The sequence below is a fragment of the Aythya ferina genome (assembly GCF_964211825.1).
Source record: "Aythya ferina genome assembly, chromosome: 4".
In the NCBI taxonomy this organism is placed as follows: domain Eukaryota; kingdom Metazoa; phylum Chordata; class Aves; order Anseriformes; family Anatidae; genus Aythya; species Aythya ferina.
Window position 1 is genome coordinate 69,276,688 of NC_140300.1, and position 18,386 is coordinate 69,295,073.

Here is an 18,386-nt window from a genome sequence, read left to right on the forward strand (position 1 = left end):
AAGATCAATGACTCAGTAATGTTTTTACCTGGTGTCAAAACAACCTCTTAATACTGATAGGAAGCAAGAGCTTCCTACTTTGCAAGTAGTGTCTATTAAAAACCATGCCAGATCTTAGGGCTATTGCTAGCAGGATCTTCTAGCGAGTATCAGTCTGTTCATTCTTGGTGCTGATCATCAAATATGGAGAAGCAACTCACACACTTTCTGAAACACACCTGTATATAAGGGCAGGAAGGTACACAGCCACACACCACTTGCAAAGATCTTCTTCAAGGAAATGTCTTGGCAAGCCACAAGGACCTAACTCTTTCACCTGTTCTAGCCTGCACAGGTGTGCTGTGAATGACTGGCAGTAGGAACATCCTTTCTTCTTGGTGTAAGTTGGCTGTTTTTAAAAGATGTGTAACTTCTACTCAGTATGGAGATAAATACACTTCTTCTATTTATTCCATAGTTTCTGAATACCTCATTTCATTCTAATAGTAGAACTTGCTACATTTATTCTACAAAATGAACTTCCTTATTTCATATTTAATTATTTCAGTAAAGATAAAGCATTTACCCTTTCATCATTTTTAAAACTTTAGCGTTATGTTCTGGTATTAATGATTTAACCAACATCAAAGCAACATAACTATGAATAAAAATGTTAATGAAGCTAGACTGATATTTGAAGTTTTGTACACCAAGCTCTAACAGTTCAGAGTTCCCTGTGGACATTAAAACTTCCATTTAAACATAACTTCTTTTTTTTTGCCTTTGCTTTTTATTTCCTTCTGTTGCATAAAAAAACAACACTTGTATGAGCAAAATCCTTTTGGATTTATATTGGCCCTTACTCCCCAATGAAGGCCTACTTCCATGTTTATGATGTTACAGCTTCCACTGTAACGATCCAGAAAATAATTTCAAGTGAGGGACAAAGGGCAGGAGCAAACACCTTAAATAAGTTTAACCTGGATGCTTCAGCTGTTTATAACTTCAAGGAAGAAAAAGCTGTCTTCTCTAACCGTATAATGTCACAGCGCTATGATGCGGCCATCAGCCAGCACTACCTTTAATTATACAACCACAAAGCTACATATTTTTACTAAGTCTACAGGAAAAAAAAATTACTCTGCATGTACAATAGTTTTCTACATATATCCTTTGTGAGAGCTTATGTTTTCTGAATCAGTATTTTCACATGAAACTTGTATGACGGCTCACAGTAAATGAATTCCAGTAATGGACTTGCTAAATGATTTTTCTGAATCTGTATCTTGGCAGAATTCATTTTCTATGTTATGAAGACATTGTCCTGGTTTTGGCTGGGATAATTTTCTCCACAGAGGCTTACATGGTGCCATGCTTTAGATTTGTGATGCAAACAGTGGTGACAACACACTGCTGTTTTAGTTGTGGTAGACCAGTGAGTGTTTACACGTGGCAAAGGACTTTTCTGCTTCTCATGCTGCCCTGCCAGCAAGGAGGCCCCACAGGGAGCTGAGAGGGGACACAGCCAGGACAGCTGACCCAGACTGGCCTAAAGGATATCCCACACTACGTGACATCATACTCAGCAATAAAAGCTGGGGAGAAGGAAGGAGGAAGAAGGGATATTTGCAGCTATTGCATTGTCTTCCCAAAAGCACTGTTATGCATAATGATCCCTGCTTTCCTGGAAGTGGCTGAACTTATTTTCTTATTGGTATCCAGAGATAAGACAAGAGGCAACATCCATAAATTAAAATAAAGAAAATGCCAATTGAACATAAACTGAATGCACTCCAGCACAACAATTCAGCATTCAGCTGAAATGGCTTTTTCCCTGAAATATTGTATTAATTTGTTTGCTACCATTTATATTTCTCAAAACATTCTAAGCACAATACAGAAGTTTTAAAATATATTAATCAACACTACATTAAAAAAAGAAAAAAATGAAAAGCAACCAGCAAATGTTACATATTTTATATATTGCAAAGTCAAGTTCACTTTTTATGGAAAGTAATTTTTGTCTTGCAAGTCAAGCACAGTATCTGACATGTGCATCTTACATTTGGAAGTTATCTAGAGACTTTGCATCTTTAAGCACGCAATCAACAAAACAGGGTAAAAAACATCACAAAAAACAGGGTAAATATAACAAAGAGTAACAGTTTGGGGGATTTTAAAAAATAATATTGTGCTTTTATTTCTTTTTTTTATTTATTTTTTATTTTTTTAGTTTGTCTGCCCATCCTCAGAGACACTGGTTTCAGAAGACTCTTCCATAAATTTCACAGTTACACATAACATAAAATGCTAAGAAAAAAAATGGGTTTCTCGGCCCTTTAAAGCTCTTTCAGCCTTCTCAATTTCTCTTCTCATTTGCTAGAAGAATAATTCATAGCCACATTAACTTAAGGACTTGTCTGGTTGGTACAGTCTCATTTGTGCTAAGTGAAACTGTTATACAAGTAAAGCCAAGAATTACCATTACTTTACTGGCATATTGGAAGTTATTGGTTTCAAATTCTTAGCAGTTCAAAACTATTCATGTTTCACTAAAGTTCTAGAAGAAAAAAAAAAACTGAAAGGCTTGTGATATGTTAGTCACCCAAACTAAAGGATGGGGACTCAATACTGTGCTTACGACTGATGTCCAGCACTTCCGTCTAGGTGAACAGGTGAGTTACGCATAAATCCTGGAGAAAGGTGTGTGTTTATTCTGGATTTCTTTCCCTTTTTTTTTTTTAAAGAATATTATCCCAGAACAATTTTTTGATTGTCTCGGAACAATATTTTTTGTTTTGTTAACAAAGCAATAACACTAGTCCTGAATACAGTATACATAAATTTTCATTTTTGAGCCACATACATGAGTGACATTTGTCAGAAGCGAGCTGAAATCACACCTTTGTCAGGACAGCCTCATGGTGATGGACAATGGTCTAATTATGAAAGATGCTAGACTCACATTTACTTTCTTACTTCTCCACAGAAGACATTCTGAAAGGATCCTGTATCATGTCAGACACTTACTCATATATTCACATCTTTTTAAGCTTCCTTTTTTCACCTGTCATTTGAAAAAAACTTTTAATTAGATATTGTGCTGGGTCAAAATGAATGCAGTAACTATTAAAGTACAACTAGCTGAATCAAAGAAAGCTTTATTCAACACCTCATCTGCAAAGTCATATTTTAAGTGTCCAAAGGTCTTCACTTTTCTGGCTCCCTTACAGAGTCAGAATTTCTATCACACAAGTAATATTTTATTTATTTTCCTGTCAAATAAATTAATTAAAACAAGCTTTTAACTAGTTTGGGGAAATTCATGAAATTATCTTTCTAAAATAAGGAGGAAATAGACAAGAAGTGTTCCCTCAACAATTCACATAATGGCATTCAACTTTGGACTTTCTCCCCCAGGACTGCAGAACTGCTATCTGATTTTTTAAAATAACTTGAAAAAAAGGGTCGCTACTAAAACAGAATAGTTACTTCAAGTCCCTTAAATGACCAACACTGACATTAAGATTTTACTCCATATTTTTGTATATCGTCTTATTACAATGCTTCCTTTTTGGAGGAACATCATGAATACCAGACAAGGTAATTTCAGTCTTAGGCTATTAAAAGGTTATAATGTTTGTCTTTTTTTTTTTTTTTTTTTTTTTTTTTTGCAATTGTTATTCCAAATTGTTTATCATTTGAGAGAGAATTCACCTTGGCTAGCAGGCATACCTGGACAGCAAAAACAGCCTGAATAATGCTTCTTTCTTAACATACATAGCTACCAATGAGATAAAAAAAATAATCACTCTGAAGAAAGACTATGATCAAGTGCAACTGACATACCAATATTTACTCTTCACCAACTCTATCCACCTTAGAGATATTAACAGGAAGTTTCTTCTCTAAGGAGAACCAAAATAAAATGATTTATCTAAATCAGGCGTTCCACTTCACCTGACAGACAGCTATTAGCAAACACTTGGAAACGTATCATAATAAATAATAAAATAAGTAAAAATAGTAAACTATATATAATAATAAAATAATAATAAATAAATTTAAAGTCTCCAAACAGTATCCAGCACCTCCCTGGGCAGCCTGTTCCAATGCCCAACACCACCCTTTCCATGAAGGATTTCTTCCTGATATCCAATCTAAGCCCCCTGGCACATCTTGAAGCTATTTCCTTGTACCCTATTGCTTGTCACCTGAGAAAAGAGACTGACACCCTCCTCACTACAACCTCCTTTCAGGTAGTTGTAGAAAGTTATGAGGTATCCCCTCAGCCTCCTTTTCTCAAAACTAAACCCCTGCTCCCTCATCAAAACACAAACAGACTTTGTGTTTTGTTTTGTGTGTTTTTTTGTTTGTTTGTTTTTTTTAGGAAAAAAAGGTCTTTGAAATTCTGTTTATGTGCTAATTATCAAGGAGCATCAAAAGGTTAACATATATGCCACAGTAAATCAGTCAGTATGGTAGAAATACTTCTGCCTAACATACAGCAGGGAAACAAGCAGCATATCCTAATGTCTCCCTTATTCATGACAAACAATAACCAACAGAGAACATTAAGAAGCCATTTTTTCAAATCATTTCACCAATTTCAGAATTGTTGCTTTGTTTTTTCTATCAATGCAAATCAGTCTTTGATCCAAATGCAGCATTCAGGCAGGCATCTTGCGTTCCAAAAAAAAGCAACCCAGCAATTCCTTCTCTTCTGAAGGTCACATACAGAAAATATGGGAGAATCTGTACCAGACTGATGCTGCCAGGAATGTGTTTTATCTAACAGTGTGTTGTTTTTTTTTTTTGTTTTATTCTCTTCAAACATTTGTAACAAAACATAAGGAAAACAAAGATATATAACACACACAGCCTTCACTGTCCACCTGCAGCATCTTGCAGCTTCAACTTGGCCAAAACCTGCTGCTTGTCCTGGCCTCTGCCTATTTATAGCTTTGGGGAGGGTACGCTCAGTTTGTGCAGGTACTTTCTGGTTCATTGGTTTCTACTCCTCATTAACTACACACCAGCTGTGCCACTCTCACTCATTCTTCCTAACCCTCACAGAAAAGCCTACACAGCAACACTACACAACAGATAATCAAGCCTGGTAGTTACAGCACCAACTTTGGAGACAAGGACACATGGGCTACAATCCCTTGTCCCAGAAATACATTTGACTACTTCACATTTAAAAAAAAAAAGTTCTTTTCACAAGAAATAGTGGTGGTATTTTAACTTTGAAACTTCTGGAAGTGATATATAACATGGAATAAATAACATTATGTTCATTTACATGTAAATGAATATAACATCAAGCCCAATATAAAATAAACAGGTGATAAATAAATACATATGAAATCCTACTTCATTTAAAGCAATAGATTTGTTTCACTATAGTGGAACTTGGACTGAGATTACAGAAGCTAAGACAACTTTAATGCATTATGTAGGAAAGGTTTATAGGTGCATTTACCAGTACTGTATTTGGCTAAACAACACTTTGCAAAATTAGGCCATGAATTTATTACTTTGTATATTAAGTCTTAAAACTTCAGGATCACAGTGTCCTCGGTCTGGGATTTTTTGCAACTTTTCAAGTCCTTAGATAAAGGTTAAACACTAAGATAACACTTCCCTTTTGTCTACAGCTTGATGAGTAAGATGACTAATGATTTTTGACAGTCGACATGGAGTACTCCCTACTGTGTACTCTCTACATAGCCCACACAGATGATCTGACAAGCTTCTGAGTGACTGTAGCACAAATAAAAGATGAAGTATCCTTAGTCTGTTCACCCTGCCTTTGTATACTTTTTTGAACCATCTGTAAACACACCACATGCCAGGAAGAACACAAAAAAGCATCACTTAAAAGACCCTTGTCTTTTTTTTTTTTTTAAACATCAAGAAAAAAAAGCTTTTCCTCTTTATCTCAAGTCCATATGTTTCTATATTTTATTCATTTGTTATTTGTTTGTTTTTCTTAATATATAGAGTTGGAAGCTAAGAAATAAAGATGGTGGCATCTATTAAATTTATCTGAATACCAATGACCTCACATTTTCATTATTTGTATAATCAAAAAAAATGACTTCATGATCAAGTTTTGTGTAGCTGGTGGTTCCTGGGTGCCTAGTATATTTTAACTTGGTTGCCTATTTCTACTAGGCAAAACAGTAGGTTGACTGGAACATTTAGGATATGCAGTACTCATTAAGGAATATAAATTCTTCAGTGGAAGGCTCTTTAAAAAAATATAACCATATTCTCTTGTAGTTCTCAAATCAGTTTCAAATATCTGAATGCATAAGGACTGTCATGTAATTGTAACTCATTTTGATTCAGAATATAATGCAATTTTACTAATATCTATACTAGACATAAAAAGATGAGGCACCTTCTAAATGACTGTATCATTCATTAATATTACTGAGAAACTGTCATAGTAAAAAGTTACTTCTGACTTTTCCCATGTATTTTGCAGGATTAAGCTAAATTGTCTTCTGCATTATTTATTGCATAATTTTTTAATGTCTTTATCATAGTCATTGTGAATCTATAGCTTAACACATCAAAATGAAATAGAAAAAATCTGGCTATAGTATTCAAGACATGCAAGTAAAAAGTACAAATATTTCCAGTTCCATCAACCATTCAGATTCTATCAAACAATGGTTAATTTTCAAAATCCGTAAAAGTAATCTTTCAATATTGTAAAGGTGCAAGAAAACGTTACATCTCAGTGCCTCAAATCCTATCTAAGTTAGAAAACCATAGCATAATTTAATAGAACTGTGAATGCCATGTATACAGATTTAAGTATTTGTACACATGGGTAAGCGGCTGATACATGCGCATTTAAGAAATGTGAAAGTTTTCAGTACCGCTTGGATCTTTTAATTTATTAAATAACAGATGCTAGTCATTTAAAGAAAATACTTGATGTAAGCCATATACCATCAAAATATCTGCCTTAATTCCTCCTGGAGGTATCCCATTTGGTATTGTCAAATATCACACAGTTCAGAAACATATACGCTTCACCATTTATGTATTGTACTATATTGCAATGCTGTAGGAACATCCCTAAGAGGAAATGAATATTTTCTTAAGACTGGAAAAGGTTCTCAACTTGCTCATTATTGTAGGCCATTATATAGAGATTTTGTATCTCTATTTTCTGAAGTAATCATCAACAGTACCTGGGTGGGGACAGGTAGATATACTTCAACTATCATAGAGCTTTTGTAAGCTTTACTCCTCAAAACACATCAAACTGATACAAGTAAATAAAATGCTCTTAATTTCCTCTTCTGCTGTACAAAACAAACTGTGGTGAAAAACGTACTCAACAGGAAGCTACTTTAGAATATTTTCTTCCAGTCATAACATACACATGAAAATGCAAAAGCCAAAGCTAAATACAAACAACTTGATCTTTCCCACACAGGTAAATAACAAAAGCTTAGTTTATTATTTTTCTTTTTATGGCCCTCCAAAAGCAATTCTTCAGCATGTTTTCAGCACAGCATGCACTTTTACTCAAATGTCACAATTTCCTTGAAAAACTAATATTTGATTCAAATATATTAGCTTATTTCAAAGAAAATTATTCCAAACATTTTTTTAAACTAATGTATTCTTTTTTAGTTAATTAAGTGTAAACATTTTCTTTATTATATTTTTCTTGTGTTTATAATACATAGTGTTAAGGTATATCCCAAGGTATTCCTCTCTTGCAACAAACTACATAGTAGAACTGGAAAAATTTCTCTCTTGCTAAGAAAAAGACTTCTGAAGTGAAGACTATCATAGTATTACACTCTGCCCCTCCTATTCTTATTCAAGAATAAGGTGACTTGGTATTCAGCCAAAAATCAGGATCTAGGTATAATTTTATCTGAAAGGACACCCAACTATTTTAAAAGACCAAACTCTCCCTTTGTATTTTTATTGAGACACGTACAGATACACATCTTCAGGCTTGAGATGTGAAAAGCCTTATTCTCAATTTCAAAATTTTCAAAAACCTTAACATCTCAATTTCCAATGAGGAGTATAAGTTTCTGTAAAAAACTCAGACTACAATGATATTTCATAGGTTAAATAATTTTGGTTCAACTTTGTTGTACAGTTTTGTTTAGAGAGCCATAGCAAAAAAAAAAAAAAAAAAAAAAAGAGAGAGAATTTCTTATACAACAACCCCAATTAAATATCTGAAACCCTGACCTAAACCTAGCCCAAATCAATGCAATGACTTCCATTGATTTCAACAGATTTTGAAACAGAACTTCAAGCCATACAGAGTTACAACTATTCACAGATTCAGCTTCTAGGCATTCAGAAATTATTACGGTAAAACATGCAACTTGATATAGTATATATTTTATAGTGAGGTTTCTTTCAATGTTTCACACTGGGTGAACTAAGGACTGCTTCACTGACTAGGAAAAAATACTCCAACTTTAACTGGTCTATGCAGGCCTTTCAGATAACAGAAAGGAAACTCTGGAAAAAAAATCATATTACAATATTTTAAGATCTGATTAGTAGATGATCTGTGTCCTGCAGTGCAGAGCATTGCAGAGCCAACTGCAACTGGCCGTGGGCATCCCCCAGCCTCTTCTCACAGGTATCATACCTACTGGAAGCAAACACTCAATATGCCTCAGAAGGGAAGAAAAGTTTCAAGCATTGCCACTGCTTCTTCAAGAACTTATCAAAACACAGAACACCTGAATTTAACTCCCTCACACCTGAAAAAGTCATAAACACCTATATCTTAGTCATTTATAGCTATATAACAAAAGAGAATATTCTAATCAAGTTAGATGGTACCCACATAAAAGGAGAAATTAATTATGAAGTATTCCTTGAAATCATGTTATATAAACATTTGATTTAGAGCAAATCTTTATCTGCAGTGTTTCAAAAGACATTTTTATTACAAAATTAATGTACTTTTTATTTGGATGTAGAAACAGGACTAAAGCTGTTCTTCGCAGACCTGTAGCCTGACCTGAACATAGCATAAAAAGAAATGGGATGGCCAGAAACATATCAATGTACTTAAAGCTGTTTTTCAAATGATTTGTGATGGAAAATGTTAAGTGTCAGGTGGCAAACTCTTGAAGTGCACAGCAACAGTCTCTGTAGGCTCAGATGATTTGTTCATAGTTATGAGGCTTTAATGACATCTGTCTAGGTTATTTATGCTGCTCTGCATCTGGAGCGAAACAACAGTTCCTTCTGATAACAACCAACACAGTAAATCTGATCAGGAAATCAGTGCAGCATATCCATCAATATCAAGAATTAACTTCAAAAATCAATTCCTTATTAATATTGAAGATGCAATAAATTAGACCCAAGAGAGGTACCACTACAGTCCAATGCTCTACAGTTTTAGTAATCCTCCTGCTAAACAAAGGAATAATAAATGAAATAAACAATAACATATGACTAGCACACACTAGAAAATTAGGTCTAAAACAAAATCCTTGGTATCTCTTTATTTGGGTTTACCAAGATAGAAAGGATATTGAAATATTCCTACTGTCATAATAGAAGAAAAAGCTTCCATTGATTTGTTCACTGGATGCCCTTTAGACAATATTTCCAATAACTTTCACTGCTTATTAAAAAATGAAAAAATTTGCAAATTTATTGCTCTACCGGTGAGTGCTCAGCTGGGCCCTGAGAAGATTTAAATTTGTGGTTACAGGAAGATTAAGTAGTTATATTCTGACATATACCTAGCCAAAAGATCCTTTCAGACAGAATGCTCTATTGCTATACTGAATAATAGTTATATAAAAGTCATTTCTAAACCACTGCACATCTAGTAATATAAGCAGTTTAGTAATTAAATGTTATTCTTTAACAGACTAACAGTCTAAAACACAAGGAAATATCTCAAATTCAAGCAATAAGACCCATTTTTTCAAATTATTAAAGAGTTTCAATTAGTTTGCTTAGTCCAGAAACCTGAACCTTGGTTCAAGTGCTGCGGTGGTGCCATCCACCAACACCACTCGTTTGCATTGTACATTGCTACTACTCCACATGTGCTTAAGCTTTCACTTCTCTTGTAATGCTACACTCTAAATTTCAATCTTATTTCTCTTGAATCCACCATCAGTAGACAGCTGCTCTCTGCTTTATCAGATTATAAAGAAATGTCTACAATCACATCTTTAAAAAAAGTTCTTTTTTTTTTTTTTAAATGAAATCCATGACATTGTGAAATCAACTGGTTTCATCAATACCCTTATATAAAAGGCAATTGACAATCAGAACTTCCAATAATATTTCTCTTGGCAGCATTACCATCCTCCTTAGTTTCAGCTCCTTGCATTTACCATTTATAATTCTCCTTTCTGGAAGTCATGCTGCTGTTCATGCAAAATTGCTCAATTAAACCATATTGCATGATATTTGGTTCTTCCTTTCCTTAGTTATCTTGTGTATGCGCCAACTTTCTCTACTGCCACTACTTTATGCAATTTAACACTACATTAACATATTTTTCCAGTGTAGTGGTAACTTGGACAAGTACTAAAAACATTACGATGTACTCACATGAAAAATAAATTATGCAATAGCAAATACCTTACATAAGTGAGGTAAGCTTTCTACACAAAACTGAAATTTGATTACCAAGCAGCCCTGTTATATGTGTAAAATGTCATCCCACTGTAATTTACCTCTATAAAATATCTCTGAAAAATGACCTACTGTACACAGGAAATTTAAATATAGAATCAGGGAATCACAGAATCATTTGGGTTGGAAGGGACCTTAAAGGCCATCTAATTCCAACCTCCCTGTCATGGGCAAGGACATCTCCCACTAGACCAGGCTGCCCAAAGCCCCACGCTTGAACACTTCCAGGAAACTGAACACTTTCCATCCACAATTCTCTGGCATGGAGGAACCATCCCCACATGGGGACCATCTCAAAAAAAAAAAAAAAAAAAAAAAAAAAAGCCATGTTGTAATTTGCTGAATAGCATTCAAAGCATTTCATCTGGCTTATATTGTAATTGGCTGAACAATATTTGTAAGCAGTTTCATATCATGCATCAAGGCATGTATTTCCATTTTCACAAGGAGACTTCGGTTCTATGAGAGCATATGAAAAAGAAAGAAATTATACAAGTAATAAGATCCCAGTGAAAAATCTAGATTTACAAGGGGGTACTGGTGGTGGTTTTGTTGTGTTTTGTTTTTTTTTGTTTGTTTTGATTCAAGGACCTAATTCCAAATTCTGTATCAAACACAAAGCTCTTTAGAAAAAGGCATAAAATTAGAGAAGAAATTTATTCCTTTGCCCTAAGTATTCTCCCTAAAAATAAGTGTTTCAGGAAGATGTATCCCCACTCCTCGACAACTGTGCAGTTCCAGTAGCTCTTGCTGAGTGCAAGTATTTTTATTTCTCTAATTGATGATAAAAATTCCCACACCCATCAACACTGAGGTTATCACTATTATTGGAAAACATCCACCATTTATTGCCAACAAAGAACTAAGAATGCAAGACACAATATAATAAAATCAATCAAGGACACTGTTGAACATTTGAAATATTGAACATGTGAATCACCTTTACTCTTCTTGTACCAGAGAAAGCTACATACTTCATGGTAGATCTCAATAGTTACTTAAACTTACCCAGAAGTGGGACAATATTTATGCCTTTTCCTTGCCTTTCTGTTCTGATTTTTGTTCTGCTTTAACTTGGTAATCGTGTAATCACATTGGTGTTTTTTTCCACATGTTCACTGTTCACCATAAAAACACAGTCATTGCACACTAATACAATCAAAACTCCTTCATATGACAAATACATCTGATTGCAAGAATGAATAAAGAAACATACACAGTGGAAAAAAAATAAGATTATATTTGATATGAAAAAAGACATCACTGTATTCTGAAAATACAAAGAATCACAGAATCATTAAGGTTGGAAAAGACCTCCAAGATATCTGGTCCAACCACCACCCTACCACCAATGTCACCCACTAAACCATGTCCCTCAGCACCACATCCAACCTTTCCTTAATCTATGGCATATAATATTTATTTTTCAAACAGATTTATTTATTTATTTATTTTAAGTCTTCATTGTCACTCAACCCTTTTTTTTTTTTTTAATCCTCTACAATTCTTTAAATGGCACTGTAATACTACTTTTCATAACAAGCAACTTTGGGGAGTGTTGTTTCAATTTGCTTGCAAGTTCAGATAAATATTTTCTTCCATAAAACTACATTTTAGCTTTACACATTCATTTCAAAGGAATTATTCAAGAAAGTATTTCTCAGATATATAATAACCATATTTAAATGAACAGGAAAATTCATAACAAAGTATTCATCATTTTGTATAGTAAGGGGAAACATTTTCTTTAGGAACAAAGCTCCTGTTTTGTTTGGAAATTAGAGGGAAAAAGTATACAAACAGTACCCTTTGACAGACTCTTACAGCAATAAATGCATTTGAATACACTACATCACACCACCCACTCACAGGATTTAACTTTATTTAATTTATGATTAAAAAAAATAATCTTTTTAATAGCAGTATCAGACCCCCAAAATCATATTTCTTCACGCTTGTAGAAAGTGATGAAAATTATGCCACAGAAGAGAAAGTTAACAATCACAGTCCTCTAGGGCAGGGGAGAAGAGAGGGAACTGGAGAGTTAAGGGTAATTAAAGGTAATAGGATGAGTTAATGTTATTTTATGTATCCTGCTCTGGGGAAAGGAAAACTTCTAGCTGCACTATGTTTCTAACTGAAGATTCTCTAACGACTTATTTGTTGCAAGAGGCTACCATAAAATGTCTGTTCCATTTAAGTCCCAGAAACTCAGCAAAAATGAACAAAGCAGCCAGAAACCTGCAGGATTTGAGACCACTGGAAGTTAGAAGCATGTAAAAGATTTTTTGAGAAACTAGTCTGGGTGTAAAAATCCAGGAGGCTTGGGAAGTCCTTGATATGACACTTGCGGTAATAGGTAAGCTACATACTGCTGACAAGGAAACACAAACTTTGATGTAAAATACATAAATCAAGAAATAAGAATCCCTGTACTTAGAAAGTAAACAGTAAAGGTTTTTTTATTTTTGGTCTCTATCGCTCTTGGAAGTCAGCAAGTCGTTACTTGCAAACTTATCTCTTAGTGGAGTCCAAGATATACAAATTTCTGATTATTTTAGAACTTCCATTATTATTATTTGCTAGAGAATGTGCCTCTAATTCATAGTGTACTGTATATATTGCATGTATAGATACACAGTCTAAATATTTAACTAACCTTCCCCTTCCACTGTGGGTAACCAGTAGCTCTAAGAGCTGTTCCCAAACCTGGAAAAAAAAAAAACTAAGAACACTATGAGCATTGTACTTTGCATCCAAGAATTAATGTCTCCCACTGGCCCAACAGTATACTGAAGCTTCATAAGAAAACAAACAATGTCTCTAAAATAGCCCCTTAAAATGAAGTCATGAATCTTTCTGCATTGTTATACCAGACTCTGAATTTACTGGAAACCATGAAGTATAAAAATAATTAAGTCATAAGAAGTACCAAGCAGTTAAGCCCTGTATTGAACTCCTTTGAAATTGCACAGTTCCTCAAGCTTTGTAATAAACATATAGTTTGATCATTGATTCTAAATGCAAAGAGCAAATACAAGAGGAAAAATACTTTTAAATGACTGTTATTGAGAATAAAAACATTTTTTTAGGCTTAAAAGATTGCTCTCTTACTCATATCTTGGAAAGCAATGGAAAACTGCATTGATACAAGCATCTGTTATTCTTCTGCTCATCAAGTAGAATTTCAGAAGGCTCCATTCAGATTAATAAATTTTCACAGTAGGCTGCAAATCAAATCATTACTTCCTGCTCAGAATGCCTCAGAGTAACTCCACAGCGACAACTGTAATGAATAGGGAATAAAGCCACAGAATTGCTATTTAGCAATTCGTAGTTCCTAGACATAGTAACAATGAACAGAAAAACAGGGGCACCCTCCAGAGGAGGAGGAATTGTATGCAATCGTGCCTCAGATGAGGAATGTAGAACCGTTAATACTAGTTTATTAGATGCTATTTTAATCTCTCACACCATGAAACACAAGAAGATGGTAAAAGAATCCAATAGTAACTGCCACAACATCATGCTGATTTTCATTAAATTTGTTGAAAGGGGACTCAGCATGGAATTATTAAACTGCTTTCAAAGGCAAATGACTAAAATGGCTCATCTATTTATAGCCATCATTCTCAATCACTTTTTTTTTTTTTATAGTGACACCTGCTAGTGCCTGCTACAGTTAAGATTCTGTCAGCCTTTTCTCAATAATGCAATTTTTTTCCCACACTTCTATCTTGGTGATAAAAGAAACTATCTTTCTTTAAAACTGGCAGTAAAGCTACTTAGAAATGGTTTTAAGAAAATTGAAATAATGAAACCGCATAACTGTCATCTGATTATTTCTAAAGATCTAGAACTGTCATCAGTCCCTACAGGCTTCAAACTGATTTTTGCATTTTAATGACCCAGATACAAACTTATTTTTTAAGTAGTAAATTTATAAAACAGTAGCTTATATATAAGTTATATATTTCTTATAGTAATATTACATAATAAAAATAAAGTTATACACATCAATAGAGTAGAATTCTGTGGTTTTAAAAATTGTTATAAAGAAAAAAAAAGTTTCTATTTTTCAGTGAACTTAATAGTAACCAAAATTTTAGACTTAATACATCCAAAAAATCTGAGCGACAAGCAAAACATCACATTACTATATATACTCCTACATCTGTGTCACAGCAACTGCACCGTGAAAGCAATTTTGAAAATACTCAAACTTTTAAAATGACCCAGAATTTGGTAATTAGGTTTTGCTAACCACACAGCAAATTGCATCCTCTTACAGAGACAGTTTCCATTTATATCATTCAAGAAATTCTTATCATACCTTAAAATAACTGTATAGAGGATCCAAGGAAGAAATCAGCCAAGTTACCAGCATTTTCTTTCCTTCACCATGCACACATTCAAATGGTGGTGTCACAACCACATTAAAAACATCCCTACACAAGATGCTTAAGACTTATCTTTGCTTATACAGACAAATGGACTTAACAGCTTGCCCAACAGATCAATCTGAGCTACTTCAGACCTTGAGATACATCACAATATAAAGGAAAAAAGTACCTACAAAAGAAATAAAAAGATGCACGGATCCCCCTTCTTTTCACAAGAAGGGCGTTTAAACTTCAGGATCTCTCGGATTGTAGTCTTAAACTGAAGAAGACAAGGAAACCTTGAAGAAATAAGGTAGCCTCAATCTAGTAGAAGCAAAGGAGATAAGGGATGAAAGCTAGACAACAAGGAGGAAAACAGCTGAAGGAAGATACCAGAATCACCAATGGTAATCTTTTGCTCATTAAGGGTCATTAACATAGTAAAAACACACCCATCAAAATGCAAACGTGAGATTTGTTCCCCACCCCACCCTACCCTACCAGTCCTCTGTAATGCACAAACTCAGTAGAGATAAGTTAGGCGAGCCAATCAAAAGAAGAGACAAAAGTAGCCAGAGAGAGTTTCACAAGTTTGCTGTATATAAATAACAGTGATTCGAGTTCAAGGTGTGCTTACTTTGTGAAAGATTGCCAAGTACCTGACTATGCAGTTATATAATTAATTGTTTAATTAAAAGACCTTGGTGTGGATTCCACCTCTGCATGCTTATTGGTGGGATGCACCAGGCACAAACCTGTGGGTAACAAGATCATTAAAAAAAATGGAAGAGTATGGAAGGATCATGAGAACAGACAGCTGAAAATCCTTTGCAGAACTTGAAAGCATCTGAGGATTGATTCTATTCTGAAACAAACCATTTATTTCATCATTTCATGTTTTGTTTTGTTTTTAAATAAATAACTATTCCAATACTCAGTATTACTCAACCATTCTGCTGAGATGCATCTTAATATTTATCTTAAATTTTAACATTTATCTTAAAATTTAAATAATAATAATAATAAAAAAAAAAAACTACAATTCTGTGTGATGAACAATTTGTAGATCTTAATTTGGAACAGGCAGGAGAGGTCTTTTTTACCTTCTAGTCTAGCAGTCTGCTCAGGCAACTAACTGAACCTCACCTGAGTGAAGTGGTGCACGCACAATATCTAACCAAGACATTTTGTCACTATTCATCTTCCCTTCAGTTTATTAATTCAGCTTTTTTTAACACATTTGAGCATGCATGTGACTTCATTTATTTGAGAAATGGCTACGCCTTTTGATGTTTGTACATCAATTGGCCTAACTGAGGCTTCTAGGTTCAAATATAATATAAAAATAAATAAATGAAAGTAAGAGCAGCCTACAAAGTCAGTCAAAATCTTTACAAGCTTTTTCTGCAAAACAATTGATAAACAGAAGCCTTCCAGCTTAGGCATTCTTGCATACTTCATCACATTATGCAATATCAGAAGGCTTGCAAAGATACTAGTTAAATTTGCAACTACAAAAGGTAATTGGACTACATCAATTTACCCCCACTAAGGATGAGATTCAGTTCATCTAAAATACATAATTGATTAAATTACTGTATGAAACTGCCTGCAACACATATAGTAACTGAGTTCTTGGATACACCCTTCTGAATTAGCCAAAAAAAAACTGTTATACAAGTCTTTTCTTGACATTCAGTTGTCTGTTCCTTTATCATTCTTCTGTTTTCATCAGGTATTACTGCCACATTTTCTTGCCACTAAATGTTAAGATCAATTACTAGGGTAATTGCCACTTTCTCACATATTGAAATGACTTCACGCTCAGCCCACAAAATTAACATTCCTGTAAATTAGAAGCTGGACCTCAGGAAATGAAGTTTGCCACAAAATAATATTTTCAAACTTACTAATACGGTAAGTGGAAATCCTCCTGTATGGCAAGATTCACATTGTGAGTGTGTGTGTATGCATATGACAACTTTTTCACTCAATTAAGAGCTATATCAAGAGAGTTCCTCATGGAATTTGCCTTGTGGTTTTTCCACATCTTCTATTTTGTTATATATTGGCCAAACATATACTGACTACTGTTTGAAGCATGACACTGAGCTAAACAGACTTGCCCAGATGTTATTATGTTCACACTGAGATTCAGTAGGAAAGCATTAGGTTTTCTATGATACGAATATAAGCAGAAAGTACATTTAATTCAAGTCAAAGGTAGGCCAAGAAAAAATAAAAAATAAATCATCAGTCATGACATCATGGGCTTTTATATACTAGTGTTGAAAAGATCTCAATGAGGTAGAATTCATTGGTATTTATCTTGGATGCTTTGAATCAGGATCATTACCACCAGTAACAATACATGGATTTAGAACTTTCAAGTTAATTAATATTTTGCTGAAGTTTTGCAATCAAAGCTTATTTTTTTAACATCTATTTAGATGTTAAAAATAAAATATGGAGGTGTTGTTGTTGTGGTTGAAGGGTATCACAGAATAATAGAATGGCTTTTGTTGGAAGGGACCTTAAAGATCACCTAGTTTCAATCCCCCTGCCATGGGCAGGGATGCCACCCACCAGATCAAGCTGCCCAAAGCCCCATCCAACCTGGCCTTGAACACCTCCAGGGATGGGGCATCCACAGCTTCTCTGGGCAGCCTGTTCCACTGCCTCATCACTCTCAGAGTAAAGAATTTCTTCCCAATATCTCATCTAAGCCTACCCTGGAGCATTTCTCCAAAAAAAAAGTTTTGTTTAATCACCATAAAAATAATCTGAAAAAATGTCACTTACTCCAAGTGATAAAACCGTTGTATACTATCTGTTGATAACAACGCATGAAGTTCTTCCTGATCTTATCACTCTATTTATCTGCTGTTGAAGAGCAATAAATGTCAATGAATAAATGTCAGCTTAATTGCAGACTCCTGGTGCTGGAATTTCACTCCTTTGACCAAATTAATATTACTGAGTTCACCTGAAGTTGCATTTTTCACTATTGTTAATCAAAGGATATGGAACCAAACTCTCTCAGACTGACTCCTTTGCAAAGGCTTTACACTTACACTGCAACACTTTTAGCTCTACTTCTCATCACTGCTTGTTAACTGTCTGTACTGGATCACTACTTTCTGTCCAGATGGTATTTTAAGAATAATCAAATGGTTTCCCAGGTAAATCACTTGCTCAATGAATCATAAAACTGTTTACTTGTTGGGCATAAAATAACACAGTTATTCATGTTTCTAGCTTTCTATTTATTATATAAAATAGCGACATCCTGTCTATTTAAAATCTAAACACAGGAAGAAACGATTAACTGCAGTTTATGTAGTTTTT

General features: G+C 34.2%; 1 protein-coding gene across 1 annotated transcript in view; it reads right to left on the minus strand.

Annotated features, from left to right (window-relative positions):
- LOC311436856 (uncharacterized protein) overlaps positions 1-17,864 on the minus strand; it is a 169,421-nt gene extending 151,557 nt beyond the window's left edge. The window contains exon 1 of the mRNA XM_084519384.1: positions 17,841-17,864. The gene's annotated coding sequence lies outside the window, so the exon portion shown is untranslated. The remainder of the gene's footprint in view (positions 1-17,840) is intronic.
- Positions 17,865-18,386: the final 522 nt, after the last annotated feature.